At 38.1% G+C, this 12,993-nt stretch overlaps 2 protein-coding genes across 4 annotated transcripts in view; one reads left to right on the top strand and one right to left on the bottom strand.

The window, feature by feature from the left end:
* The window catches only part of LOC124255454 (focadhesin-like), a 531,258-nt gene that overhangs the window by 425,996 nt on the left and 92,269 nt on the right, over positions 1-12,993 (bottom strand). The window lies entirely within an intron of this gene.
* The window catches only part of LOC124255415 (FMRFamide receptor-like), an 81,901-nt gene continuing 71,563 nt past the window's right edge, over positions 2,656-12,993 (top strand). Inside the window, exon 1 of one of the 3 annotated variants that reach the window (XR_006892683.1) lies at positions 2,656-2,883. The gene's annotated coding sequence lies outside the window, so the exon portion shown is untranslated. Of the gene's footprint in view, positions 2,884-12,371; positions 12,616-12,993 lie in introns of those variants that run through there. The other 2 variants (XM_046689333.1, XM_046689334.1) reach the window with 2 other exon arrangements.

Below are 12,993 nucleotides of genomic sequence, written 5' to 3' on the forward strand. Positions count from 1 at the left end.
TGAGTAAGAGAATAAGAATTACAGTCATGGTGCAGTGACTATCGTATGTCTCCGTAAGAGAATAAGAGTTACAGTCATGGTGCTGTGACTATCGTATGTCTGAGTAAGAGAATAAGAGTTACAGTCATGGTGCTGTGACTATCGTATGTCTGAGTAAGAGAATAAGAGTTACAGTCATGGTGCTGTGACTATCATATGTTTGAGTAAGAGAATAAGAGTTACAGTCATGGTGCTGTGACTATCATATGTCTGGGTAAGAGAATAAGAGTTACAGTCATGGTGCTGTCACTATAAGAGAATAAGAGTTATGTCTGAGTAAGAGTATAAGAGTTACAGTCATGGTGCTGTGACTATCAAGAGTATGTTTGAGTAAGAGAATAAGAGTTACAGTCATGGTGCTGTGTGACTGAGTAAGAGAATAAGAGTTACAGTCATGGTGCTGTGACTATCTTATGTAAGAGAATAAGACTTACAGGAGAATAAGAGTTACAGTCATGGTGCTGTGACTATCGTATGTTTGAGTAAGAGAATAAGAGTTACAGTCATGGTGCTGTCACTATCGTATGTGTGAGTAAGATAATAAGACTTACAGTCATGGTACTGTCACTATCGTATGTCTGAGTAAGAGTATAAGAGTTACAGTCATGGTGCTGTGACTATCGTATGTTTGAGTAAGAGAATAAGAGTTACAGTCATGGTGCTGTCACTATCTTATGTGTGAGTAAGATAATAAGACTTACAGTCATGGTACTGTCACTATCGTATGTCTGAGTAAGAGTATAAGAGTTACAGTCATGGTGCTGTGACTATTGTATGTTTGAGTAAGAGAATAAGAGTTACAGTCATGGTGTTGTGAACTCCATCTGAGAGTAGGGTAATTACAATCACAGTGCTTTGACTCAATTGTTTTAAGTTGAAGTCGGAGTATGAGAGTTGCAATCAAAGGGCTAGGACTATTCTCAGTCACTATAAGTTTACGGGGGTTATGAACATAGTGTGATTTATGGAAGATTATTTGAGTTATGATCATCTCAGAGCTAAATCATGAGACGGCCCTCCTGGCACCTGGTAGAGCTGCTGGGGCGGTGGGGTAGCCTAGTGGTTAAAGCGTTGGCTTGTCACGCCGAAGACCCAGGTTGAATTCCCACATGGGTACAATGTGTGAAGCCCATTTCTGGTATTCCCCGGCCATGATGTTGCTGGAATATTGCTAAAAGCGGCGTAAAACCAAACTGAGTCAGTGGTAGAGCTGCTCAAGCAACTCCCTTAGAGCCGCACAAACTCCCTGTGTAGAAACTACCTTGGCCAGATGATGGAAGTCAACAGGATAATCCATGATATCGACAGGAGTCTAGATTGGTCTGAGAAAGCAAGTTAACTCCTACAAAGTGCTGATCAGAAGCAGTCATTGATAACACCCTGCCCCGTAACAATGACAGCCACAAGATCCTGAGTGGGAGGAGCAACGTTCCTCCAGGCTTTAATGTTCTTGATGGATTTCGCTTGTGTGGGGGACATTTTGTGACGTGATCTATAGCTGGTAATGATGGTGATCAGAAATAATCCTGATGACAGCTGATTGATTTCTGCTTCATGTATCGGACTCGTTTATTCCACCTACCAACAAATAACCCTATACAGTAGTTAATTTTCAAAATGATCCTGATTGGTTTTATCAGATCACATTGATTCCATTTAATGTGAAACTTCTATGACACACTACTTGTGCCCTTAGCAATACACCACATTTCAGTGGCTCAAGAAGACCGAAAGAATCAGCATGACAAAAAATTCGAAGTGTCGAATTGTGAACTCAGATCCGGTATTGTGTTCAATTAGAGCATGTATTTCCTAAAAAATTGTTTCAACTTTCTGGAGCACAGAAACCTTTAATAGTGAACATGATTTTAATAACAAATTGATGAATATAACAAAGTGCATTTTTTTGTCAAGACCGCTTGCTGTGTATTTTAATCAAAACATGTAAAACAAGCTACAGTTAAAATGAATAAAAATTACTGGTCCCTTTGAGTTTAATATAACCATAGATTACTGTACGCATACATTAAGTGATTCATTCACAAGACAAAAGATCCATTTAGGAGAGAAAATGAGATGGGACAAAGAAAAACTATCCCAAAAATTGAAACCATTAATTATTTACATCATGCTTGTCTGAGACCAAACAATTAATACAGTATTTCTACCCAAATCTTCACCAGAACACAACAAAGAGTAATTGTGACTTTTTACAAATTATGATTGAAGATTTAGATTTAGAAACATTTGTTTAAACATATACTTTATGTTAAAAAGTGTGGCAACTTATCAACAATCTTAATCACCACAAAACAAAGAGCACCTGTAATATTCACTAGTTTATGATTAACAAACTATCATTTCAAACATTGATATTCCTGTTAAAAACAACTTATCACAAATTCACTCACACACTACCACTCCAAACAACAACAGGTGTTATTTTCCCAGTTCATGATTTGACAGTTTCTGCCGTTAATATGATAAAGCATGCTTGTATTTGTTTATTAACCACAGCGACCGATACTTGACAACAGTGTTACTAGTGTCTCTCATCAGCAGCCCCCACTGCAGTGTGCTGTATAAAGTCATCACCGTGTTTCTATGGGTCTGCTGACATCAATGGCTAAATGCAGCGCCATAGGTAGACGATATATTAGCATATGAAAGCCTCCCTCAAGTGATAGAACTTGTTCCTGGTTCAGTTTGCACAGAGTAAGATCGAGTATATCCAGCAAGTATTTACAGGTTACACTGTGTTTGTGGAAGCTCCTTGTCACGGAACTGAGTGCCTTCTTCCGGGAGATATGTTTCCGGAGACTTGTGTAATGACACATCATTAAGGTAAGGGTGTTACTCTGACAGTCCTCTATCACTTAACCACATCCTCAAGATCATTCCAGGTAAAATTAAGCTAGTTCAGAAACTTTGTGCAGATGTCAGTTTTCTGAATCAGTTGTCTGAATCAGTTGTTGAGTTAAAGATAGGCAATTATGTTTTCAAGGATAGGAAATTTTAACCTATAGTAAATGTTTGTTTTGTTTCTTTGCTTATTTACTGATATTCCAGCTTAAAATGATAAATAATATTTCATGTAAATGTCAGTACCGGACGAACCAGTGATTGACGTCATGGTAACATGAACAGGATACAAAGCCACACAACCATGTCACAGCAGGAGTCTCTTTCTAAAGTCATCTCATTCCAGCGTGTTCACCTCTTCTATCTCGGAATCCTTGAAAGGTTTTAATTAGTAAGTGAGGCTGTACAATAAGAAACACTCTACTTTTACCATGAGTGTGTCAATAAATAATCTGAAGCAATGACGTTCAACATAGCAATGTTACACGTCACCGGGCAGAAAGACACACTGGTATACAACAAATATGCCACAGATGAGAGGTGCGAAAAGAATTTAAGATACACAGAAAAAACTTTACATTTTTAAATCTGTAAGAGTTTAGTTTCTAGTAAAAGTAATGTAATAATAATGAGTGGGACCACATTAAACTGATATTGAAGTATGGCAGGAGTTGTCATAACTGCTTTGATCTGGAAGGTTGATTGGCCAAAGACGGAAATTTAAAAGCTGATGTTTTTGGATCAATATCGTGTAATACTGCCATGGTTTGTCAAACATTCATATTCTCAATGAGTCTGTCCACTCTGAGGGAGTCTGTCCACTCCTTTACTAGCTTTAGCCAACATGATGCTGTCGCTCATGCTTCCTTACAATATATCCCAGAAGTGTTCTGTGTGAGTTCAGGTGGGGAAGCTCGTTGTTGGCATTCTATAGATGCTGTGCAGTTGGTCGTGAAACATGACGGTGTGTGAACAATGAGCATGAGCATCTTGAAAGACAAAACACTGATCAGTCGTTTGGTCGTGACAGTAACTCGAGCAACTCTTTCTTGCACAGTCCCATTGATACCACCTCATACATAACCTATACACAACCAAATCTGCCCAAACATCTCAGTCTGACAATGACATTCATTGTAAGGTCGCCAGACATGGCCAAAAATATCAAGGAGGTGTAAACTGAATAAGGACTCATCTGAAAACATGACACGTGGCAGCGATGATTACCCAGTTTCGACTTTCCGTACACCTTTCACATCTGATGATTTGTAAGGGTCGGCATTACATGTGACCATCGACCATAAAGATACGTGGCATGTAGACAAGTTTTCATCATGGGACTGAAAATTGTACACCAGACTCCTGATGAAAGTTTGTAGCAATTTCATTCACTTGTCAGAGGTTGATCTTGTTAAATCTGATTTCGGATCAATTGATCTTGTATTTGGTTGTTGACCTGAATGCCACAAACAAGGTCAATCATAACATTTTTGGGTTTTCTGGTACATGCCTACAGTCCTCTAATTGCAGATTGTGCACTATGAATTCATTTGTCAATGCAGACTGTTTTCAAGCATGCTAATTGCATGGAGACACTCCTCACATTGAAGTGAATGAAATGAAGGAAACCTCGACTGCATGATAAGCAGAATCAATAACACTGAGACATACAATGGTGACAGAGATTAATCGACCTTCCTTGAAAGTATCAAAATCAGGTCGGACATACGACACAACTGTGTGACACAACTATGGGATGTGTTTTGGTGTTACGGTTTACAGACATAAACGTTCCTGCATAGAATGTTTGTCATCTGATACTTATGTCTAGCTCATATTTATACAGTGTATATATTCCACATTCTAATACCTGTTTAAATGTGACTATAATCACAGCAGTCTTTGTTCTTGACAGAGTCAGTTGGAATAATGGGTAAAAACACCATACTGCAGTGATTGTGAACAATCAAGCAGGCCACAAACCAGCACTATTCATGATCAACTGCCATTGTTACCCTCAATGCCTGATTTATTTGCCTCAATGACAAACATGGGGTAAACATGAGGGAGGCCTTTCTTCCAAAGAATCCAAGCAGGTTTGGCACGTATTTCCCATTGATTGCCTTCAGGACATTCCAGTGACTTATCAGTCCCTTAGGGAGGCTGTTGAAAAGGGCAGCCATTAGCTAGAACATTTGAAAATATTGCAAAGAAACGAAAATGGATGACAACATTGCGTATTTAACGAAGAATCACAACAGAACCAAGTCAATGTTACATACATTGAATTAATTTTGCTGGAGCCATCTTTATCTCCCTCATTGATACTGTGCTAAAACAATAAATTTATCACATCTTGGCAATTGACAAATTGGCATTCACGCTTGTGGTTATGACTTTTCTCAGGTCTCAACATCGACATGCTACTTGACATAAAGGGATCTAAATTTCCATTTGTCACTGATTGTTCTATTTCAAAACTAAGTCAATAAGTTTAGGGGTAGACGAGGAAGCAGCAACCACAATCTGATGTTAAGAGTTGCCTCCCTTATATGTGACAGGATTCACTGACAATAATCCATAGTTTGTCAGTTGGTTCATGTAGTCATGGATTTCACTTAAGAAGGGACTGTCGACTCAAACAATGACCTGATAAACTACTATTTAATTCAGAAACTGTTCCAAGCTGTATCAAACCATCTCATTCACATAACACACACACAAGAGTTTCATTAAGAAATCATGCAAATTACGAATGATATTTTTATGGGAAAAGGTAAATGATACAGAATAGTCTGTAAGTTGCAAATCCTCAAGTAATGTTTTTTTTCTTGAAGGCAATTAAATCATCTCATTTATTTTGAAACAATAGCTGAAGTATGGGTTACATTGGCATGCAGACTTACAACTGCACTGACATAAAAGTTAGTTGTGAAACACACAATTACAGTAATGGTATATAGCTACAGTTAACATTGCAGCAACAGTTTCAATGACAGAGCTACAGTTATAACATAGACCAACATTTACTATGACATATAGCTACAGTTAACATGGCAGCAACAGTTTCAATGTCAGAGCTACAGTTATAACATAGACCAACATTTACTATGACATATAGCTACAGTTAACATGGCAGCAACAGTTTCAATGACAGAGCTACAGTTATAACATAGACCAATATTTACTATGACATATAGCTACAGTTAACATGGCAGCAACAGTTTCAATGACAGAGCTACAGTTATAACATAGACCAATATTTACTATGACATATAGCTACAGTTAACATGGGCAACAGTTTCAATGACAGACCAGCTACAGTTATAACATAGACCAACAGTTTTACTATGACATATAGCTACAGTTAACATGGCAGCAACAGTTTCAATGTCAGAGCTACAGTTATAACATAGACCAACATTTACTATGACATATAGCTACAGTTAACATGGCAGCAACAGTTTCAATGACAGAGCTACAGTTATAACATAGACCAACATTTACTATGACATATAGCTACAGTTAACATGGCAGCAACAGTTTCAATGACAGAGCTACAGTTATAACATAGACCAACATTTACTATGACATATAGCTACAGTTAACATGGCAGCAACAGTTTCAATGTCACAGCTACAGTTATAACATAGACCAACATTTACTATGACATATAGCTACAGTTAACATGGCAGCAACAGTTTCAATGTCAGAGCTACAGTTATAACATAGACCAACATTTACTATGACATATAGCTACAGTTAACATGGCAGCAACAGTTTCAATGACAGAGCTACAGTTATAACATAGACCAACATTTGCTATGACATATAGCTACAGTTAACATGGCAGCAACAGTTTCAATGACAGAGCTACAGTTATAACATAGACCAACATTTACTATGACATATAGCTACAATTAACATGGCAGCAACAGTTTCAATGGCAGAGCTACAGTTATAACATAGACCAACATTTACTATGACATATAGCTACAATTAACATGGCAGCAACAGTTTCAATGACAGAGCTACAGTTATAACATAGACCAACATTTACTATGACATATAGATACAGTTAACATGGCAGCAACAGTTTTAATGTCAGAGGTACAGTTATAACATAGACCAACATTTACTGTGACATATAGCTACATTGAACATGGCAGCAACAGTTTCAATGATACAGAACAACAGCTATCATGACACATAGAACTACAGTTATGACATACAGAGCAAGAGTTATACTGACATACAGATTTTTTAAAATAAAAATAGAGCTACAATTACTATCTTCAGTTACACACAGTTACTGTAAGAATACTTATGGTATTAGCAAGAAATCACACTGTAATATGTCACAATAAATATTTCAGACTTTTATTGATAGGCCAGACCAATTTTATTACTTGTTTTACGCATTTTTGTCCTCAGAAAACCTAATGGGAGGAGGGATATCAAAGTAATATTCCTTCTAAATATTAAAAGTATTTTACTTTTGGAAATTTATGAAGTGTATATGTGGCAAAAAACAATCAAAAACAAATTTTCTTGTAAGTTTACATTTATGGTCAATAAAAACATTAGGATTTTATTTTTTGAGCGGGGAAAATTCATTTTTATTTTTTTTCTTATTCTTGAAAATATACGACAGGCGGATCCGTAAAACAAGAAATAAAATTGGTCTGGCCTAATCAATCAATATTTAGTCAAAGATTATCGGTCCCTATATAATTAATATATCGATAGCTGGCCCTATTGTTCAGTGTGGAAAGAGTACCGGTAATAGGCAGTGTCTACAGTACAGGTAACCAGCTTCAGCGGCAGGGAGATGAGTGATGTAATTTTGTCATGGTAACCAAATTGAATGAAAATAGTCTGAAAAGCACTGTAACCCAATTTCACTTTAGTGATATAATAATAAATAATAGAGTTATATGGAATTTATATGGCACCTAAGATCCAAATGTTTATAGGCTGTTTGGAACAGCTGGATCTTCACTTCATGCTGGAATGTCTGAAGGTCAGTGGTTTGCAATGATATCTCCTTGGAGAGATTGTGTTTCTTCAACTCAAGCAATATTACCTGTGTTGTCGCCAGTTTGGAATGATAAATTGTAACCCCATACTTGTTTAAGGAGGCTTAGTATAGATATATTCTGCTCCAAGGTCTCCGTGGGGGACAAAAGAAGGATGGTTTCTCTGCAGAGACGACATTCTCTGGTATCAACAATGGGAGGAGCAGGTACTGTTGTTATGAGTGGGTGAGTGAGTGAGTGAATGAGTGCTCCATCCTTGTTTAAGGAGGGTTAGTATAGATATAGTCTGCTCCAAGGTCTCCGTGGGGGACAAAAGAAGGATGGTTTCTCAGCAGGGATGACATTCTCTGGTATCAACAATGGGAGGAGCAGGTACTGTTGTTATGAGTGGGTGGGTGAGTGAGTGAGTGAGTGAATGAGTGTTCCATCCTTGTTTAAGGAGGGTTAGTACAGATATATTCTGCTCCAAGGTCTCCGTGGGGGACAAAAGAAGGATGGTTTCTCAGCAGGGATGACATTCTCTGGTATCAACAATGGGAGGAGCAGGTACTGTTGTTATGAGTGGGTGGGTGAGTGAGTGAGTGAGTGAGTGAGTGCTCCATCCTTGTTTAAGGAGGGTCAGTATAGATATAGTCTGCCAAAAAGGTTTTCAGCAGGGGGAGGGAACAAAAAGAAGAATGGCTTCTCAGCAGGGATGACATTCTCTGGTGAGTGAGTGCTCTATCCTTGTTTAAGGAGGATTAGTATAGATATATTCAGCCAAAAAGGTTTCGGGGGGGACAGAAGAATGGCTTTTCAGTGAGTGAGAGAGAGAGTGAGTGAGAGAAGAAAAAGACAGAGTGAGTGAGAGTGAGAGAGAGTGTGTGAGAAAGAAAGAGAAAGAGATTGAGTGAGTGAGTGAGTGAACGCATTTGGGAAGCATCATATCAGTTTGGTTTGGAAGAAGATCCTGAAGTGATGCAGGTTTGAGATTTTGTCGAAACCACTAGCACGGGTATAATGCTAACAAATCTGAACACAATTAGGTCAGAACCCATGCATATTCCACTTCTTAGACAACTGGTCACATGAGTGAATGCCGTTGAATGGCATGGTCAAATAACATCTTCCTGTGTCATGGAGGCCTTTGATTAAGTCTAAGCTTTGACTAGAAATAAGGTAACACCCAACATAACATAAGCAGTCACAAACTTGATCCCTTCCGACTCTGAACGCGCATATTTCTTTCAACAACATCAATACAGCGGTATGATATGTAAACAAATTTGTATGAAAGATGTGAATCATATTGTACACCAGCATCTTGTCTGCCATCATCGTGTAGTCGGCTTCTTGTTCCTCATCCTGCTTCCATTATCCCTGCTTAATTGCAAGGAACGTGGCATATGTACCAACATCCAGTTTAGAAAGAATATCCCTGTATAGCCATTAAAGAGAAGCTGTCTATCTACCTACTTCCCTGCAGTAAGGGAGGCCTTGACATACTGGTTCGGCTCCAGTTGTTGTGAGAAAGCTACTGCAACGTACCTCATGGTTACAATGAAAATCAGGTTAAATATCAAAGCATTTAGTGGAGTTCACGAGTCACAACTTTTTCTGTAATTGAACGTTTTGTGAAAGTTACAGTTAATGGTGATCTTGTATTAGCTCTATTACTGATGTGGAAGTGGATTTGTTGTGAGTGGCTGGGTTTGGGGAGAGTGAGTGGGTGGGTGGGTGGTTTGGGGGATGATTGGGTGAGTGAGTGGCTAGGTTGATTTTACGAGATTGAGTGAGTGGGTGGGTGGTTTTGGGGTGATCGAGTGAGTTGGTGGTTTGGTTGTGATCTTGTATTAGCTCTATTACTGATTTGGAAGTGCATTTGTGAGTGAGTGAGTGAGTGAGTGAGTGAGTGAGTGAGTGAGTGAGTGAGTGAGTGAGTGAGTGAGTGAGTGAGTGAGTGAGTGGGTTTTACGAGATTGAGTGGGTGGCTTGGTTTTGGATGATTGAGTGAGTGAGTGGGTAGGTTGGTTGGGCTTAGGGTCTTGATTAAGTGTCTGGATGAGCGGCTTTTTAGTGACTGTGTGAGAGTGAAGGTGGATTTTTAGTTGCATGTGAAAACACAGGTGGCTTTTCAGTACTGTTGAATACAAACAGTATTTTCAAGCCACAACCCCAAAGAATGCCCTATTAACACCAAGACCTAAGCATTAACAGTAATTTTCAAGCCACAACCCAAAAGAATGCCCTATTAACAACCAGACCTACACATTAACAGTATTTTCAAGCCACAATCCCAAAGAATGCCCTATTAACAACCAGACCTACACATTAACAGTATTTTCAAGCCACAATCCCAAAGAATGCCCTATTAACAACCAGACCTACACATTAACAGTATTTTCAAGCCACAATCCCAAAGAATGCCCTATTAACAACCAGACCTACACATTAACAGTAATTTTCAAGCCACAATCCCAAAGAATGCCCTATTAACAACCAGACCTACACATTAACAGTATTTTCAAGCCACAACCCCAAAGAATGCCCTACTAACAACCAGACCTACACATTAACAGCATTTTCAAGCCACAATCCCAAAGAATGCCCTATTAACAACCAGACCTACACATTAACAGTATTTTCAAGCCACAACAACAACTACCACCAAGAAACCCATGTCCATTTATCAATAGCTAATGGTCCAGCTACAAACATGTCTATACAACCCTTTTAACACGCCACCAATCAGGAGTACAACAAGTATTATGTATCATGCCACAATTGCAACAACAGAAAATAAATAAATAAAAGTGCTTAAAAAACTATACAAACAGGACATTCAATGACAACGTAAATGAATGGTTTGATGTACAATAATATTCCACAGAGAAAGGCATTTGGAAATAACAGCATTGTGCAACATACCATAACTTCTCTATCGCACATGTATTTATAACTTTTACTTCGTCAGCTGTTGCATCATCAACAAGAGTAAAGAGAATTCAAATTGTACAGTTCAAAAAGACTGATACACATATCAAAAACATATTGTAAATCATGTTCTATTCACCATATGACTCTTTTTGGGGAAGAAATAAAAAAAGAGACTTGAAGCAAAAGCAGACATAGCACAGCAAGCGTACTTTCAACATTCAGATATACTTCTAAGAACTACATACAGTATTCAGCTTCTTTGACTGTTTGATCTCAGAGCAGAAGTATCATAAACCTTTGATTTGTGTTGCCTAAAGCCACATCTCTGATCTATTTATGGAATATACCAAAAACCGTTTATCTTATTGATTCTCAAGCAATACATCTCTACAAAAGCTTTATTGTTTTCATCAATAAAGTAATTAGCTATTGAAAAATTACTCATGATTTCACTCCTTGGATTGACTGTTTGTTTAAAGACCCACTTTGATTTGACAGTTTGTAATCGTTACTTCAATGGTATAAGAAAGTACCATAGTTTCTGTGTGATTGATCAAATAGATTAGTTGATATCCTCGTTAGAATGAGAAAGCCACAATAACTCGGTGCGCCTAGTGGCTGCAAGAGTTGTATACTCCCCAGGGAGTTGAGATTGATAATGCGATGTGCCGTTGAGATTGACATCCAATGATCGAGGGAAAAAATACCAGCACCTTGAGCATGCACTAGTGCGTGGATATGTGCGCTATATAAATATCCTATAATAAAATAATAATAATAATAATTGTCTGTTGTCTGAAGGAAAACCTCATTTCAGACATTGTTACGGAGTGAGTGAGCGAGTGAGTTAGTACCCATAAGGGGAATCGAACCCGGGTCTTCGGCGGGACAAGTGACTGCTTTAATCACAAGACTACCCAACTGACCCATTATTATGGAACACTGAAACATAAATCTTTTCTCAGCTACCGACCACATTTTAAACAATTCAAGTCAATAACTATCTCACAATTGATACAGGAACCATCTAAGCACTTAGTGTTGTCTTGGGACACATGTGTTGCAAGTGCAGATATGAACAAGTGCTGGTCAAGTCTACTTCTGTAGGGGAAAACAAAGTAAACGATATTTTTGCTCAATATTTGACATTTTCAAAATTCTGACACATTGTATTGTTATTTGTCAGTATCTAAGCCATTTGAAACATTCCTTAAATATGGTTCAGATTGTATAACTTAAGGTGTGTTATCCTTTACATAATACAAATGTGCCAATCCCACTGTTAACAATAGCTTCATCTCCCAATGTAATATCCTGTCATCCATTTTATAGCCCATGCAGTTCTATATGATTGTAACTTCAATTCCATTTATGACGTTACTGCTTTGAATTATGTAACAATACAAATTATCAATAACAGGATACTACTTAAAAACTGATTCACAACAGTTCCATGAATAATACACAAAAGTTTTGCTGAAGAATCTCGCCAGCTCGTTCAAACTGGCACACTCTATCTGTAGATGCACACCGGCCCTTTGCATCAGAGCTGGATGGGCAAGTCGCAAACTAGCCTTGTGAGCATTACAGCGTTACAGAGCCACTGTGGTAATTGTGTTCGGAGTTGTGGTAATTGTGTTCGGAGTTGTGAGGCAGGAGAGTGGCTTCCACACATGAGTGACCTTACTGTCAGCCTGTGATACTCACATCACGCTAAATATCACAGTGACACGCGTGCTGTGACTCCACACGATACAAGGTAAATATGTCTTGAGTAAATCATCTTATCATCAGTTGGAGAATTAACAGTTTCATAACTAAACTTCCCATATTGTGTCATGTTCATCAAAAACATTGCTATGATGAGAAACCATGCATTTATAAGGTTACATGATTCTTTCATTAGTGAACTCCTTCAGTCTCTCTTACGTCACTTCAAAAACTATGTATCTGATCTATCAGCCAATTAAATAGCTAACTGATGTCGTGGGGATTGGAGCATGAAAGAAATTGGTGAATTATGTCAAGTTATCTTTACTATACTCTGGGGAAATTATTCAGACATGGATAGTTTTTAATTTCTTCACAATGACTCAAGTGAAATTCAGAGATGCTTCCCGCTGACCCAGTTAAGTTT

This window comes from Haliotis rubra, unplaced genomic scaffold (assembly GCF_003918875.1).
Source record: "Haliotis rubra isolate DU_JTF1 unplaced genomic scaffold, ASM391887v1 Scf60, whole genome shotgun sequence".
NCBI classification, from domain to species: domain Eukaryota; kingdom Metazoa; phylum Mollusca; class Gastropoda; order Lepetellida; family Haliotidae; genus Haliotis; species Haliotis rubra.